This window comes from Sphaeramia orbicularis, chromosome 11 (genome assembly GCF_902148855.1).
Source record: "Sphaeramia orbicularis chromosome 11, fSphaOr1.1, whole genome shotgun sequence".
Classification (NCBI taxonomy): Eukaryota; Metazoa; Chordata; class Actinopteri; order Kurtiformes; family Apogonidae; genus Sphaeramia; species Sphaeramia orbicularis.
Window position 1 is genome coordinate 53513004 of NC_043967.1, and position 18872 is coordinate 53531875.

At 36.1% G+C, this 18872-nt stretch overlaps 1 protein-coding gene and 1 long non-coding RNA gene across 2 annotated transcripts in view; both read right to left on the bottom strand.

Moving 5' to 3' along the window:
- The window catches only part of LOC115428216 (uncharacterized), a 250354-nt gene that overhangs the window by 36013 nt on the left and 195469 nt on the right, over positions 1–18872 (bottom strand). The window lies entirely within an intron of this gene.
- On the bottom strand, positions 3794–9806 carry LOC115428224 (uncharacterized). The gene is made up of 3 exons (XR_003936591.1): positions 9787–9806; positions 4081–4138; positions 3794–4003 (listed from the first exon to the last, which is right to left on the bottom strand). It is a non-coding gene; the product is annotated as an uncharacterized LOC115428224 (long non-coding RNA).

Sequence of the window (18872 nt, forward strand, 5' to 3'; positions counted from 1 at the left end):
TCTGGAGGATGGTTCTGATCCAAGGAGTGGACCCACATCGGTCAGAACCCTTTAACCCCCCCCCCCCCCCCCACCCCACCGCCGCCGCCAAGTTCCCACCGAGCGTCTGTTTATCAGCGTCACGTGGACGAAACTGATAAAACTGGACGGTTTCACTTAACGTTTGAGGGACAGTTCAGATGTTTTTATTCTGAGTCAGTGTTTGACCTACAGCAGAGTTTCCCAAATGAACTAAAATAATCTACTTTATTTCTCCTGTGGAACCGAACATACAAAAATACACCATGAACTCCCCAAATGTCAACACTTTTACTGACCGTTCTACCATCAAACATGTCTTTAACCCTCTGGTATCTGGGTGAGCATATTATGCACACTGAGCATTTCATATTATTTAAAACCACAAATAATCATGTGGTTTTGTCCATTTTGAACTAAAAATCTACATTTCAACAAAAAAAAACACTGTTCTGATGTTTTGTGTTCATTTTCATCCCACTGCAGGTCTTTAACCCTTTGGTATCCAGGTGAGTGAATTATGCACATTTTACACTTCATGTTACAAAATATATTATTTTTCACAGTTTGTTGTAGGTCAGAATTAACCCTGTAAAGCCAAATCCATTAAATCATTGACACAATCATTGAAACTGGAGTCTTTAGTGGTCCTTCTGAACAACCAAAAATTTTTGTTTTTTTTTTAAATGTCAATTTCCATGATATTGAGGGTGAAAAAGTCTTTTTTTGTGTTTTTTGCATCCAAAACTATGAACTTTGAACAAACTATGGTTTGTTTACATCACAAACATGAAATTTAAAGGGTTAAAAAATATGACAGTAATTGAGTATTTTTGTTTATGACTCAAGTTGATGAAATACAAAAAAAATAAAAATAAAAACAAAGTGTGTGAAAAACATTCTGACGTTACCACCCCACTGTGCAGATGATGTGTTTTTATTGGTTAGAGGACCTCTGTGGGCGGGACACCGAAGGGTTAAACCTCCTTTTACATCTTATTCAGTGTTTTCCATAGTTTTCTCTGACTTTTCTGCTTTTCACATAGTTTTAGTGACGTCATGTATAAACTCACATATCATGTTACTGTTTAAAACTGATAATTGGCGACATAATTATTTGACAGAAGTGAAACAAAGCAGAAGTCGAATGACAGTGGATTTTTAAAGACTGACGTAATAACACGAGCTTCCACCAAGAAAGAGTCAATTATTGAAATCAGTCGATTGCAACACTATTGGAACTGTGAGACCTAACACGAAATATCCAAGTCAAAGTCATAAACACCTGAATGAATGAAGTGTCAAACTATCTGATGTGATTTTTTTTTTTTTTTTAACTTTTATTTTTGAGAAACAGATGCATTTAAATCCACACTTTGCCAACAGTATTAGTCAGGACTGAAGTGAAGAAAAAGGATGAAGAGAAGTGATTCTAGGACCAGACGTTTACGTTAGAATTAGACAAAAAGACCAGATGGTTAATTAGTTACTGCTACTTTTTGTGTTTTTCTTTTTCCACAAAGCAATGTTTAAGAAAATAAGACAGAAATTCACATGTCTGTCTATAAAACAGTAGTAAAATGATTTCAGAAAGTCAGAATAATATTGATGTGAAATGTCAGTTTGTCTGTTTCTGCTACTTTTGTAGGAGTTCGCAAATGAATTTTTCTGTCTATTTAACCTTTTTTAAGTGATTTATCACCATTTTTTATTATGTTATCCTCCGTATTTTGTATTTTTCACTGCAAATCATGTATTTTCCTACATTTAACTTCCTATATTTACTAAAAAAAAAAAAAAGAAAAAAGTTGAATAAAAACTAAAACTTAACAAAATCAAACAAAAATTCAATCAAATAATGAAGAAATGAACCAAACCAAACAAAAACGGAGGTAAATAATGAAAAAATGAGGAAAACCCAAACAAAAATTAAATATAATAATGAACAAAATGAGCAAAACTAAGTAAAATTGTAATATAATGATGACTAAACTTAACAAAACTAAACAAAAATTGAGTAAAATAATGAAAAAATGACCAAAAACCAAAAAAAAGTAATATTATAATGAATAAAATGAGCAAAACTAAATGAAAATTAAATAAAATGATAAAAAATTAACAAAACCAAACAAAACTGAGTAAAATAATAAAAAATATAACAAAATCAAACAAAATGTGATATATAATGAAAAATGAGCAAAACTAAATAAAAATGTAATAAAATAATGAAGAAATGAACAAAACCAAGCAAAAACAGAGTAAAATAAAGGAAAAAATGAGGAAAACCAAACAAAAATTGAATATAATAATGAATAAAATGAGCAAAACTAAAAAAAAATTAATAAAATGATGAGGAAATGAACAAAACCAAACAAAAACTGAGTAAAATAATGACAAATGTAACAAAATCAAACAAAATGTGATACAATAATGAATAAAATGAAAAACGAAACAACGTGAGTTGAAGACAATAACAGATAACCCTCAGAACTCCACCTACAGAATGAAAATGACTCCAGATGAACTCTGGATGGTAGACGGAACATGGACATTTGGAAGACGATCAATATGAACCAAATTTGATCTCAATGGCCGATTACTGCTTCATTTAGGTCCAAAAAACAGATTTTCAACTAGAGCGCCCCCATGTGGATGACTTATAATACTCATAGAGAAGCTGAAATGAACAGGGCTCTTCCACTAGGGGTCCACTATGTTGGTTATCAAGGAGAAGACATCCAACCAAATCTGTCCGAGTTATCGACAAAACACCAAGGAGATCCAACGGCAGCGTTCGGTGTAAAACCATTACATCCCTGAAAGTCCATTTGTGGACATAATTACTGACAGTCATCAGATTTTTACGGTCGTGTAAACGTTGACAGATTATCATATGTTTAAATGATGCGTCTCCTCCTCAGTTTCACTGTTGAACCAGGTCCATCTGTTGTTTTATCCACATGTAAATGAAGACATTCTGTTCAAACAGGTCTCATCCATGTATTTGATTCATTATTTGTATTTATTTGTATTTCTGCTGCTCACACCATTAGTGAAGTAAACTTTCCTCTGTGTTGGAGTATTTCATAAAAATGTCTATCCCTTTCATGCATGACGTCCACATCTGTGGACACAAAGTTGAAGCTCACTTTCCAAAGGTTATGAAGGCACTATTCTCCAAACCACATGGGGGCAGTCTCTACAGACCCTCAGTAACACAGTGAACCAAAGGATCGTCTTAGTTTTAGAACGTGGACTGCTCTGTGATCTCATAAAGTGAACGTCCTAAGACCCAGCTATGGGTTTTCTGTCCTCGTTTGGACATGAGTTTCACAACTTTATACAAAAAACAAACAAAAAAACTGTCCACCACAAAGGCCATTCCATAAAATTAAAAAAAAAAATGCATCTGAAGAATCTGTTGCATCATGATGATTCCAATATAGGCAATTATTTAATTAAAAAAAAAAAAAAAAAAAAAAACAAAGCCAAAACTTGTACTTTCCTGCGTCTCAGGAGGTTAAATATCTTGTTATTAAAACCATATTTTAAAAAAATTCAAAATGCATTTTAACCTGAGCCTAATTTTGAGTAATAAAGTCAATCAAAAAAAAAAAAAAAAAATTAGAATTTAGAGCCTTTTTTTCAAAATTCATGCATGGTTATTGTTTGTTTTGTTTTTTTTCCCATCATGCATCTCCACCCTGTGATGTGATGAAACTTCAGGTGTTTCATTGGCTGTTTCTGGTGTGTTTTTTTTTCCTACCTTTGCTCTCCTTGGAGGTGCAGCATCCACCCTCAGCTCCTCCACATTTCTCCCTGAGCGACGACACCTCCCTCTCCAACCGCTCCAGACGCTCCCTCAGGGCGGCGAAGTCCGCCTCGCAGCCGCAAGACCCGGACCCAGATCCAGACCCGGTCGGGATCACTCTGATCTTATGGGTCAGGACCAGAGGAGAACCAGGACTCAGGTCGATCTCTTTACCTGAGGAGGAGTTCACAGAAGGTCAGGGTGGAGGAAACCCCCCTGTGGGTTCCAGTGTCAGGGTGCGGTGGGTTTACCTCCGTGGGCGGGGTCGGCGTCGTCGCCCTGGGTGGCGCAGCCCTCGGAGATCAGCACCTGGAAGGACCACCACAGGTCATCTGGACCACATCACATTCAAAAGATCTGGACGCGTCACAGAAGGAGTTTACGCTCCGGGAGCAGAGAAGTGTATTTCAAACACAATACACCAAATACTCAATAACTGCCATATTTTTAACCCTTTAAATGCCATGTTCGTAAGATACCAGACCTTGGGGGACCAAGCCTTTACTGCAGCTGCCCCCGCCCTACGGAACTCACTCCCACTAAACACTAGGAACTCAGACTCAATACAAAACTTCAAATCACTGCTGAAAACTCACCTTTTGTTTTGTTTGTTTGTGAAGCATCTTTGAGCGTCCAAAAAAAGCACTATATAAGTGTGATGTATCATTATTATTATTATTATTATTGTTATAACCACACCATGAATAAAAACCCTGAACAGGATGTAAAAACAGGTTTATCCCGCTGGTGTCCCGCCCATAGAAGTCCTTCTAATCACCAAAAGTGGAACCTGCACAGTACAGTAATAATGTCAACATGTTCTTCATACAGTTTGTTTTAAACTTCTTTTTCTTTTTTTCTTTTAATTTCACCAGCTTGAGCCATAAACAAAAATACCAAATACTCAATAACTGCCATATTTTTAACCCTTTAAATACCATGTTTGTAAAGTAAAATTGCAAAAAACATCAGTTTTTTTTTAAAATACTACATAAAAATCGGATTTCTAATTTTCATTTTTTCATTCTGGCATATATCAATGACTAACACCAACACTGACTGGTATATATTATAATTTTTTTGTGCTAGGTCAAATGTTAAATGCTAAAATGTGTCAGTGTGTATTTTGTTAGTGTAGGCATTTAACATCATTTACAATGTCATGATTTTAGTGGTTGAGTTAAAATTAAAAAAAAAAAAAGTTTGAATTCTGACCTACAACAACTTTTGAAAAATATTATGAGCTTTTATCATGTGTATGATATGCTCACCCAGACACCAGAAGGTTAACCCTCCAGAATCCTGCTTCTAGAGGGCCTTCAGAACCTTAAAACGAAAGTACATCGTCTATGCAGTGCCCTTTTAATGTAAAAAAAAAAAATTTTTACACTAAAACAAAGGTGTTAATGCGTATGTCATTATTTATAGGTTATTGTGTTATTATTTTACTGGTCTGAGCCACCTGATCATATTGTTCTGAATGTGGAACCTAAACTAAAATGATTTGAAGATCATTTATAACCTCGGGTTTTGTTTTTGGTTCAGTTTGTTTGTTTACACTTTAGCACCAAAACTATTGGTTGAATTCATACCAAATTAAGTTTATAGACTGTCAGTGACCCAGAATAGATGTGGTTATATTTTGGGAAAAGTAGGTCAAAGTTCAAATGTTTTATGAATTTTTAAAATCTTTTTTCTTCCATTTACTTATAATGAGCAGAGTTTCACATGTCTATAAAAACATCAATTTTGTTTCAATTTCCTTCAGTTTTGCCACATATATACAGGTAATTAATATGACATCATCACACGTATACACATGATGACATCAGCTGGATCGATGCATTAAATAACTTATAACTATCTAGAAATGTCCCATTTTTTATTATTAACAAGGGCTAATGCTTTATAAAGTGAGTGAAATTCAATTAAAAAAAGAGGAAAGCTTGGTTTGGAGGCTGAAAAGTTTTGCTTATGAATGAAATATTTTCCCAATAAGATGAAAAAATTAACTAAACACTGCAGACATTTGTTCTTATTTTCAAATAACATGTAACAGCTTCAGGTTATTGAATGTATCTTCTGACATTTAATGAAATTTTTTATGTATTTATTTATTTTTTAAATGTATTTTTTGTATATGAATTAATGAAAATGTTTTCTGTTCATATACTGATTGTATGATTGTATTTTATTTTTGTATCTGTATTCTTATGTATTGTGTTCTGTGTTAAATGTTTGACAATGTTGTATATTGATATTTAAATAAAGTAAAAAAAAAAAAAATCAACTGGATCGATGCCAAAATAAGCTACAATACGTGCGATGGGCGGGGCTTGTTGTGCCTGGAACTACTTGTTAATATCTTCAGTGTAATTTTTCCATGTCATAAATTCATCCCATGGACCGGACTGGACCCTTTGGCGGCCGGTGGTGGTCCACGGGCCGTATGTTTGACACCCCCTGGTCTAAACTGAACAGACAGAACATGGACAGTAGTTTATTTTCTGCAGTTCCATGATGGAAGCTGATAATCTGTTTTAACAGATGATGTGAATGAAACCACGTCCCATGTGTCGGTTTCAACCACAGCGACGGGCGGGTCCAGAAAAAACACTTCACACAGACAAGAGGGGAGATCCACATCTGATGTTTCTGAACAAGAAACAGAAACTAAATCCATGTTTTAATGATCTGTATCTGAAAACGTGGACAGAAATGACATGTTTGAGCTCGTATCTGAATTCTCATGAGCAAAATATGAATAAACTGGTCGTTTTTTATTCAAGCTTATTATTGACAGACGTTATCTACAAAGATGAAGAAATAACTGTGTTCAGATGAGTTCATCCTGCTGTTATGTGGAGATAAAGACAGAGTTATCATCAGAAAATAACATTTAATATCCTGAGGTGATGAAAAATAATGCATGATATTCAAATAACAGCATTTTAAGAATTAAAATCTGGGTTTTGTTTAGATTTGGTGAAAAACTAGTTTGATGAAGAGGCTCAGTGATGTGTTTTTAATTTCACACAGTAAAATAAATCAGATTACTCATGAGGATTTACTAAAAATAAGAAAAGTCCACAAACCTAGAGGCAGACTAACCTGCATTTGTACACAGTGGTTTTAAAATGGAATCACTGAGTTTGAGGTAAAATCAGCCAAAACACTGACAAACAAAAGTGTAAAAAGGACTCAATACAAAACATGGGTCAGTCAGACGAGGGTTTGACGCTTCATCAGTAAAAGAAAAACAAACCTGTTGCATCATGGGATAATAAACATGTTGATCATGTGACAACAAATGTCTTTAGGTACGAAAGAGAAATGTTCATTTAAATAAAAAATAAACAGATAAATGAACAAAACTCAAAGTATTTTTAGTTTTAAAGTTTGATTCCAACTCTGACGACACAACATTTATCCATAAAGTTCATAAAATTACTTGATTTTAATCTGAGCTCATACAGAACAGACTGAAAGGATTTAATTCCATCGAAGGTTCCGTTGATTTAGGTTTTTTTTTTACTCAGATAATGATTAAAATGAGTTCATTCATATCTTTTACCATGATTTACTCATTTTATCTGATTCAGCTGACTTGTATTTTAACTGCCTCTATTGTTTTTACCATTATTATTATTATTATTATTATTATTATTATTGTTAAGGTTGTGTTGTTTTGTGATTTCAGTGTTTTCATCTATTTCCCTTGTTTTCTCTGTTCTGATCAAATGAGGCCTTTTTTTTTTCATTTGTTTTATTTTATTTTATTCTTCACAGCTGTTTAGTCTGTGAATGGATGATTTCCCAGACCAGGGTTTTATTTCTGTATGTATGTATGTATGTATGTATGTATGTATGTATTTATTTTTATTCATCCATTCAATCATTCATTTAATTTTTGTGACATTGTGAAGTTTGTTAACGTTACTCAGACGTTTTCAGCTCCAAACTATACTTTATGTCCAATCTTTCTTCAGAAAGTTACAGACATCAATTATAATATTAAATATTACCTGGTGTTTTTTTATGTGTCAAAAAAATTCTATGATACATAAGTATATGATTATAAATGACAGAACACCAATAATAAAACTAAGAATCTTCATTTTCTGTCACTTTTTAGAGAAAATCATTGGATCAGCGGTTAAAATTTTGACACTTAAAAACACCTACATATATTTATATATTTTAACAGCAGAAGGTGGTTTATTTATGGAAGAGGATTAGGGCCATTGGAAAAAAAAAATTAAATTAAAGTCCAATATGTTTTTTTTTAATTATTATTCAGAGCGAAAAAAGTCAGAATTCTGACTTTTTTCGCTCTGAATTCTGCCTTTAATCTCAGAGCAATAATAAAAAAAAATATTTAAAACAGCCAGAATTCTGAGGAAGAAGTGAGAATTATGAGATTAAAGTCAGACTTCAGACTTTTGTTCTCATCCTGCTATAATGGACAGTCTGCACGTCTTTGTCCGATTAAGCGCGTCTTTGTCGATGTTCCATCACAGGTGGGCGTTTGTACAGGTGTTCCTCAGCCTTCACAGGCCCCATCGCTGCCAAACTCGCTAAATGAATACAAACATTACCTGACTATCTACTAGGCACAATTTTATGTCTGTATTCAAATGTTGTGAGGTATTCTGGCCGATTTTATCTGTCCTGGCTCGCTCAGCCAGGCATGAAAGACGTGACGTTCGTGGACGAGTTGAGTCTTTTGAACGGCTCTTTTAAATGAACACTAAGAACCGATTCGTTGCAAGTCATTTGTTTACGTGCCGTTCTTCTATTCAAATTGCCCACACCGCCTTCATACGTCACCTGTGTGTCCATGAGTCTGAGTTGTCCACGCTGCCTTCACCTGAACCACTAATGACATCTGTGAGTTTGAGTTGTCCCAGCACATCCCATTCACTTGAATGCAGCTACGTGCACAGCTAATTTAGGGGAGGAGTTATCAGTGACAGTCCGACTGACTGGACTGAAGGCATTTACCGCTGGGTCAGGGAGGAGCCACTGAAAGAAGTGCAGATGTGGCATTAACTGGAGGAGCATCTGCTTCTATAAATGCAGACATGCATTCATGTGGTAGAAAAGCTGGGCCCCAGTGGACCCCGGCCGGGCCCTGGTGGTCCCCGGCCGGGCCCGGTGGTCCCCGGCCGGGCCCCGGTGGACCCCGGCCTCACCACAGTCCTGGTCTTCAGTACCTGTCTGCTGTTCTACTCTATGTAACGGGTCATGAAACACGCTCAAAAATCAGTTTCCTTTTACATATTTGATGGTTTTTCAAAAAAAAGTAACACAATAACTACTTTCCCTGGTAACTAATTACATTTATGAGGGAGTAATTTGGTTACTAATTAGATCACTTTTTTGGAAAAGTAATTAGTAACTATAATTAATTACTTTTTCAAAGTCATCTGCCCAACACTGGTGGTTCTGCTGCCGTTCATGACATTTCTCGTCCTACCAGACCACACCACACTGTGCAGGCTGCAGTTCACTACCGCTGCATGAATGTAATCATGCTTAACAGGCCAAACACATACATGCTCTTCCCTTCATGCCTCACATGTTGGCTCAAATTATTACCTACACAATGTATGATTAAATGTTAGTTTACAAATGGATAGTGGTGGCAGACAAGTTCTGCTTATCATGCTATCGTACAATGGCACCACGGGTACAATGCTAGTAATAATAATAATATAATATTATTATAATAATAATAATTATAATAATAATTATAATAATAATAAAATATTATTGGACCTTAATGTTTTTTTTTTCCAGGACCCTTATCCTCTTCCGTATTCATTGAATCTATTAAACTGTTAATAAATATAATTTATATCATCCAATAAAATCCACTCCTGATCGACCTTTAACTGATCGATTATGAAACATCTGTATAAACTCATCCATCATTAAACCACCTGCTGAATTACCTTTATAGCATCCGGTTTGGTGTCCTGGGTGACCTTTGACCTCTGACCTCTAACTCCTGGCAGGCTGTCGGGGTCAGGACGAGGAAGAGGGGGAGGAGGAGAGGAAGGAGGGGGCGGAGCGTAGCATGGCTGTGGGCGGAGCTGAAGCAGGTGAACGGTGAACGGTTGATTAGGTGACCTTTTTTCTGGATGGGTTCGACGATCAGACGACGATCATGTCCTCGTCCGAGTCTGCGAAGGGTTTACACCTGGAAGAAAACCCACCCGTTAATGTCCCGTTAGAGTCGACTTTGGACAGATCTGGGAAACGCCGCTGTAGGTAAAACACTGACTCAGAATGACACCTTTTATAAACATGAAATAAAAAGTGTGCATAATATACTCACCTGGATACCAGAGGGTTAAGCCATATTTATACATTCAGTCAAAGAAGTGTCTGTAACCATGTACTGAGTGAGTTTTATATAAAGAGTTCAACATGAAACTAAGTCTGAGACATGAGTCCCTTTTCCACCACAGAAGCTTTTATCGTTTACCTGCATTTGGAAAAAACCTCAGTGTGTTTCCACTGACAGTACCAACAGAGACAGGGATTTCGCTGCATGTTTTTTTTTTTTTTCCTCTCCAGTATCAGATTTAAGAAAAAAATCCCAAAAACTCCCTTTCACTCATGAGTCTTAATGACAACAAGATTTCATCCAAAAAGTGCTGTAAAAATACAACATATTCATATTTTGCTCCTTTTTAAAACAAGTCAGTCCTTTTTAAAACGTCTTCAGCCTTAAATTTACATATCAGTTATTAATTACATTTTCAGTAATTTTAACCACAGCAGACCATGATGGTTCTGATCGTCTGGTTATTTGTTCCTAAACTGAACCTCCGTCGTGCATTTCCACAGCCTAAAGGTAAATAATGCACTATTTGAACTCCATCAGAGGGGTTTTCTGTCTGTAAATTCTGTCCTGGTTCAGGTATGAGGACACGTTGGACATATTTAACATATTTGACATATTTCCTCGTCTTCTCCTTTCCCATAATTCACACCTGCTGCTGATCCACTTCAATGCAAACTCAAACTCGGTAAAACTCAGCAGCTGCTTCAGTTTCTACGGTCGAAACATTGGAGAAAATCGGCGGTAAAACCTCCGCCTCTCCTCACCGTCAACTCACTGCTGTTTTTTTTTTTTAATCTTTAATCTGAGTCTTTTCCTCTTTCCCTTCACACTGAGGCCAGTGTTCAGCAGCCAAAGAAAACTCTGAGCACAGCTCTTGTAAAACCTGGCAACCGAGGACAGGGAGAACCCAGTAGGACTTCAGGAACCGTAGGAACCTGCAGGAACCTGCAGGAACCTGTAGGAACCTCCAAGAACCTGTAGGAAACCTGTAGGAACCTGTAGGAACCTCCAGGAACCTGCAGGAACCTTCAGAAACCTGTAGGAACCTCCAGGAACCTCCAGGAACCTGTAGGAAACTAAATAAACTAAAACTAAGCATTTAGAAAATATGAAAAACTAAAAAAAAAAAACCCTAGTAAACCTGCTCTAAAAAATAATTAAAACTAACTGAATTAGTGAAAAAAAATCAAAACTAAATAAGAACTCAACTATAATGAAAAATCCAAAACTATTATAACCTTGAATTGGATCAATGACAGTGGATAAAATGAACAAAATGAATAAAAAAAACCCTTACAAAATAACAAATAATGTGGGAAAAAATAAGCAAAAAATTTACTAAAATAAGGGAAAAAAAATAATAAAATAAGCACAAAATGAACAAAAAGAGGCAAAGGTCATGAATAAAAATGAGCAAAAATGAATAAGAAATCAACAAATAATAAGTAATATTCACAAAATAAGCCACAAACTGAACAAAATTGAAGAAAAAAAGAATAAAACAGGCGACAAATGTCATCTTCTACAACATGGAGTTGGATCAATGACAGTGGATGGACACACTGGTTTATGTTCAGTTAATGATAGATTTTGGTGAAAAAGTCCCTTTTTCCCTCAAGTTTTTCTCTGTTTCAGTAAAGTAACCCTCTAACTGTAATCTCAGCATGATGATTAAGAACATTATCATTAATTAATACAGGTAAATACCTAAGTTTCACTGAAAAAATGTAAAATGGAGAGGATAAAATGACGATAAATGGTGATAATCAACTTTAAAAAGGTTAAATAGAGACAAACTCATTAGGGACTTGCCCCAGACGTAGCCCTGGGTCTGTATGGGTTAAACACCGACACTCATGGTCAAAAATGACAACCTTTCATTTGCAAAAGACTAACTGTGACGAAACATTTAAAATATGAAACAAAAGCTAATTTAACCTTCAAACGACACAATTTGCAAACAAATGTATGAGCTCGTCCAATCACTCATTACATAACAGATGACTATAACAAAACACACAGTTCATTTGTTGTGTTTCTACATCAGATATGGGACAAATTTACCATCTGACAAAGAACGGTTTCCAGCCAGCAAAACACTTTGAAGCCCACTTTGACTGAGTTCATGGTATTATTTGAGTTCAAACTGTGGCTGAAACTGAAATACTGTAAATATGACAGAAAATGAACCCAAATCAGATCTATGACAGAAAATAAAAGAGTCAATGAGGGTCCTGGGGTCAGCTGCAGACTGGTGCTGACTGTAGATTTGGGTGAAACAGCGTCAAACAGGTGCTTCAGACGGTTCCAGACTGATGGAAGTAAGGTTCTAGTAGTATGAAGAATATATGGTTTCTGTTTGGGTTTACCATGGTTACAACAGTGGCTTTGGGCTGCTTGAATGACATCTGTGTTAACTGTTTGCAAAAGGCTGTAAAAAAAAAAAAGTGTCAATCCATAAGAAAGGGTTAAAACATTTACAAGAGATGAGTTCTGCTCTGCTGAGGAAGAGATGAATGGACCGGAGATGGAAACGACCAACAGATACAATGTTTTATGTGAACCATCAGTTACTACAGCTTATTTGTAACAGGCAGAAGTTATACGAAGTAATTTACATTGTTCCTATTAAATAAACGTTATAAATAAAGTAAAAATGAAAACCCAGTGGATCCAGTTTATTTAAGGGGGTCCAAACTCAGCATGTCCTCTGGCAGCTCAGAACTCAAATAAGCTTGTCCTCAGATTAAGACTTTCCACACTTTCTCCACAGTGTAGGTTAAGAAAACACCAAACACAGCCAGTTCAGGGGATGAAGATTTATCTGGTGATAAAATATCAGATCCTCGAATTCAGCGTGGAATCACAAACTGAACTGGTACCAGGGTTTTATGCGTCATATATTCTATTTAGTGAAATTATTTTCACTTTGCGACCATAAGACATTTGATCAATGATGGAAGAAGGTTTTAAAGTCAACTTTCCCACAGGATTCCACTGGTTTTCAGATTCCCAACTTTAACCCTTCGGTGCCTGAGGGTCTGGACCCTCCACTCAAAATGACCCGGGTTTAAATCGATGTGTTTTAGGACACTTTGTCATTTGTGACGTTAAAAATAATTATTTGTATTATATTTTGGTCCACAAAGAATGATTTCATGTTTGATTTTTTTAAAAACTACATTTGTAACAATTTAAAATGCTTTTAAAAATATTTAGGAAATTTGAAAAGCTTACTATATATATATATATATATATATATATATATATATATACACATACAGGGTGGGGAAGCAAAATGTACAATATTTTGAGGGCAGGGATTGAAAGACAGTGTATGAGCCAGTTTAGTTATTGAAAGTCATGAGAATTTAAATCTTCAAATCATATTTTACTGCATTTCTAACGCTCTTGTTGTCTACCTCATGTTCAGTTGCCATTTTTCTCATGGATTTGGTTGGATCCTTTAGGATTTTGGATTTGAGAGCTTTAATAAAAGCTTTGGTCCGTTTTTTTGTTGCTTCCTCCACTTCCAGACTTTCTGGTAATAGTTTTGCTCATAGTCATTCTCTTCTTTCCATTAGAAACAGTCTTTATGGACACCCCAACTATTTTTGAAATCTCCTTTGGTGTGACGAGTGCATTCAGCAAATCACACACTCTTTGACGTTTGCTTTCCTGATTACTCATATGGGCAAAAGTTTGTGAAAAGGTATGGATAATAGTGTTAGGTATGATTATGACATCAGTATATGTTGGGTTCAAAACAACTGACGTAGTGTCTGCTGAGAAAAAACAACTAAATGTTCATTGTACATTTTGCTTCCCCACCCTGTATATATATATATATATATATATATATATATATATATAGTCAGAGGTGGGTAATCCCAGCTCCATAAAGTAAAAATCCTGCCATGAATTTGTTCCAACCACTCACTGAACCTGCCCATTTGGGACGAGCACAACTCCTCATCCAGGTAGATGAAGGGAGACTTAGTGGAATCACCTGTGTTAAGTGAACAGGTAGGAACTAGTGCACGGCAGGACTTTTACTGTACGAGCTGGGATTACACACCTCTGTATATATTATATAATCTATATTACAAAAGCCAAGTGGCCCTGGTGTGTGTGCATAGCTGCATGTATGTGTGCATGTATGTGTGTGTGTGTGTATTGTGTGTGTGTATATGTGTGTGTGTGTGTCTGCAGATTCACACTAACTCCGTACACAGCTGACTGCTGCAGGTTGTCATACTTAAGCGTTTTTGGTCAATGAACAGACTAATGAAAACGGTAAGTTGATCGGACCACTATTTTGGCAGATATTAGTCATTCTGAACACAACAGCCTTATATCATGTTGCTATGGCCAGAATGCTTTGGCGGTGACGGCTGGACAAATGCAGAACAGCATGCACAAATACACAACAGCATAAAAACGACCACATCTGGAACCTGTGGATCCACACGGGTCAACGCACTAGTATATAATATAGAATTAGAATACAGAATAGAACAGAATATAGAATATATAACACAATAGAACAATATCCACATCCATTCAGTGAGTGAGTCCTTTGGTTTTACTGTTGAATGAATCAAGGTTCAGATTTAATTCTATTGTAAATGAATGTGGGTCATTTTGACCCAACGATGGAAGCTTGGGGAGTAAAACAAAAACTACAATTACATCAAATCTATAGAAGGTAAGTTCAAATTTTAAATATCATGAGGTCAATAACATGTTTTTTGAGGAATACCTGGAATATGAAATAATATATTTTCATTACAAAAGACGTACAATAAAACATCACCAGGTCATTTGGACCCATTTATGCATCAAAGGGTTAAATATCATCAGCATACGGCAATATTAGTGATTTCATGAATTTTCTCATTATTTTCATATAAAAATCAGCTGTGTTCTATTTGACTCCATGTTTTCAGACAATGCTCTTACTAGGACGTAACGATATGAAAATTCATATCACAGTTATTGTGACCAAATTTATCACGGTTATCATTATTATCGCAGTATTGTTGAAACTGTGCTCAAAATGTTCAAAAAGTACTGATACACACACTGAAATAATTTAACCAAGTTGTATTTAAAAAAAAAATAATAATAATTGGCACAATGTCCCTTCTGTTGCAGAAACATTCAAATATTAACCCTTAGTGGTCTGAGTCTCTTTTGTCCGTTTTTCAGTCCTTTTGATTTTGCCTTTATATACTATATAAACAAATGTTCACTATAACCATGCTTGGGATCTTTTTTTCAGCACAACTTCATTTATATCATCTGTCTATTATTTTTTTTCACTTTAACCTACTATAAAAACACAAAAGGACAAAAAAACACAAACAAAAATATAAAATCCAATTTGAAAAATGTATATCATTTATTGCATAAATAACACACAGGTGCTTAACGAACCTTTTCAAAGACTTTAAAAGTGAATATTGGTTCCAAATAATAGGTATATAAAATTAAAACTGTAATAAATTAAAACTATACTCAAATATTTGACATAAAAGCAGATCTTTACGTAGGTGTTTTTTCCCCTAAAAGTGCGGTAATCAAACACGGTTATCATGAGAATTAGAATTTAAACGGTAATACTAACCGTCTGTGATTTTACCGCAGTTTATCGTTATACCGGTAATTGTCACATCCCTAGCTGATACTTGACTTATTTATTTAACAGATCAGGTGACTAATGTATTTTTCTTTCATGCCTGTGGTGTGTTTCCATACCTCGGTTTTCTCTGATTGGTCAGTGTTTTTTGTTATGTTTTTTGTTAATCTAAAATATTGGTCCTAGATGTTTGTTTTAACTGTAAAGTTCGGCTTTTGTCGGTTTTAATATCAGCTTTAAGCGTCATTGATCATTAATAATGATCAATAACACACTGGTGGATTCCTTATTTCCACCTGAAGCCTCTATCTGAGGTGAACGTCACCTTAAAACTCAATAACTGATACAGATTTAATGAAAAACTGATGATCCGATGCTGAACGAGGTGTCGAGGCTGTAATAACAGACGTCCATCACAGCGTTCATGGGTTTTTATGTTTCTGCAGCTGAGGTCTAGACAGACGGACGCTGGGAAATCCATCATGACGTTTACAAGCCCGGGTCATATGGACGCCACACGAAATATACGCAACGATTCAGACGAGTTCCTACAGAAATTCACCTGCTGTGGAAGCATCAACCAGCGCCTCCGTGTGGATGGAATCAGTGTTTACCATCAGGTCACGGGCTGATTCATCCTGTTAATGTTGGAGTTTTACTGAATTCAGGCATGTTTTTTTCAATAGTGGGATAAAATGAGCAACATTTAACAGAATATTAGGCATTAATAAAGACTTTATGGATTCAGCAAAAGTGAAAATTAATAAAAACTTGCAGAAAATATATTTATAATATAGATTTTTTTTTAGCTAAATTGATAAAAGTAGACAGTTTTTTTGTACTATGATGAAAAATATGCTTTAATATACCCTAAAAAACTTAAAAATATTCAAAAATATTCATTATCAGCTTAGACAAAAATGAGATGCCTGCTTACTTAATAAAAAAAAACAATACAAAATCTGGTGAAAATCTATAACCAAGGCATGCAATAACAGCAAAATCCATTCAAGAATTAGGAATAAAATTGCTAGAATATAGAAAAAAATATTATTTAGCTGATGTTTGTGCTGCAGAATCTTTCAAAAGCACTAAAAACTGTCTCAAAAATTAGAGTAAATTTCTGAAAATAGATAAAACACAGGATTTAGACCATGTTTGAGCTGCAGAATCTTAAAAAACATCATAAGCACTAAAATTAAATGAATAAAAAAATGCACAAAATAAGGAATTAGATGGAGTTTGGTCTGCAGAATGATAAAAAAAGCATCTAAAGTATCAGAATAAAACATGCAAAAACTGACATTTGAATGATGTTTGAGCTGCAGAACCTGAAAAATTGGGGATAAAATTTAAAACATATGCAAAACTGAGAATTTAGTCCATGTTTGAGTTGCAGCACTGAAAGGCACCATAAACACTGGCCATATAATTGATAAAATATGCACAAAAATAGCATTCAGTTGGTGTTTACTTGACAGAAACATAAAAAGTATCTGGAAAAAATGGACAAAATAAGCATTTAGACCAGATTTGAGCTGCAGAATCTTATAAAGCTTCACTGACACCGGCATTAAAATGGAAAAAAATGCACAAAATAAGGACATAGCTGGTGTTTTCCCTGCAGAATCATAAAATGCATCTTAAGGATTAGAATAAAATATACAAAAAACTGACATTTCAGTGATGTTGGAGCTGCAGAATCATAAAAAGCATCTTATAAATCAGGGATGAAATGTGGAAAACGCAAACTTTTCTGTGCAGAAAGTTGAGAGTGTGTTGAAAAGCCTGGTTTTAGAAGCAGAATGAATAAAGTTAGACTTTTTTTTATAAGAATCACAAAAAGCATCTTCAGTATTAAAATAGCATATGCAAACATTAACATTTCAGTGACGTTTGAGCTGCAGAATCTTAAATATTAGGGTTAAAATTCAGAAAATATGCAAAACCAAACGTATAGACTTCATGTTTGAGCTGCAGAATCTTAAAAAGCATCAGCAATAAAATGGATAAAAAATGCACAGAATAAGGATTTAGTTGGAGTTTAGTTACATTTCAATGATGTCGGAGCTGCACAATCACAAAAAGCATCTTATAAATCAGGGACGAAATGTGGAAAATGCAAACTTTTCTGTGCAGAAAGTTGAGTGTGTTGAAAAGCCTGGTTTTAGAAGCAGAATGAAGACAATGTGATGTTTTTTTTTTTGCAGAAATCTGAGTGTGTGAGCAGATGCATCCTACCTGATCGGCCTCAGACTCACTGACTGAGCAGCAGCAGCAGCAGAACGGACACGAGCAGGACGTGAAGAGGGAGGAGGGCAGTAAAATTCCCTCATAGTTGAGGAATTTTTCCTCCCTCTGTGTTTCTGTGTTTCCCTCCTCCTCCTCTTTCTTCTCTGATGTAATTCTGTGCTTTAACAGGTCCCATTTGGGCGTGGGGGGGGGCTACGATGGAAAACATCTGAATATTGGGATGTTTGGAAGGGGGGGGGGTGTTGGAGGTCTTTACTCCGTCCCCTGGTGTGGACCTTCAGATGCTCAGATCCTCTGTTGTGGTGGGAGGGGCCGTAAACACAGCGCTGCTCTCCACAGTCCACAGCTGATCCGTCCTGTTTCTCTGCAGTGACGTTTGGACGCTCGACAAGATGAACGAGCATCAGGACGACACATGACGACTGATAATGAGCATCAGATTAGGAACAAACGGGAGGATTCATCTGCAGCACAGGAGGCAAACATGCAGACCCTGGGCCAAAACCCGCCAAAGGGTCCGATCCCACCCGCAAGAGGGTCCAATCCCACCCGCCAAAGGGTCCGATCCCACCCGCAAGAGGGTCCAATCCCACCCGCCAAAGGGTCCGATCCCACCCACCAAAGGGTCCGATCCCACCCACCAAAGGGTCCGATCCCACCCGCAAGAGGGTCCGATCCCACCCGCCAAAGGGTCCGATCCCACCCGCAAGAGGGTCCAATCCCACCCACCAACGGGTCCGATCCCACCCGCAAAAGGGTCCGATCCCACCCGCAAAAGGGTCCGATCCCACCCG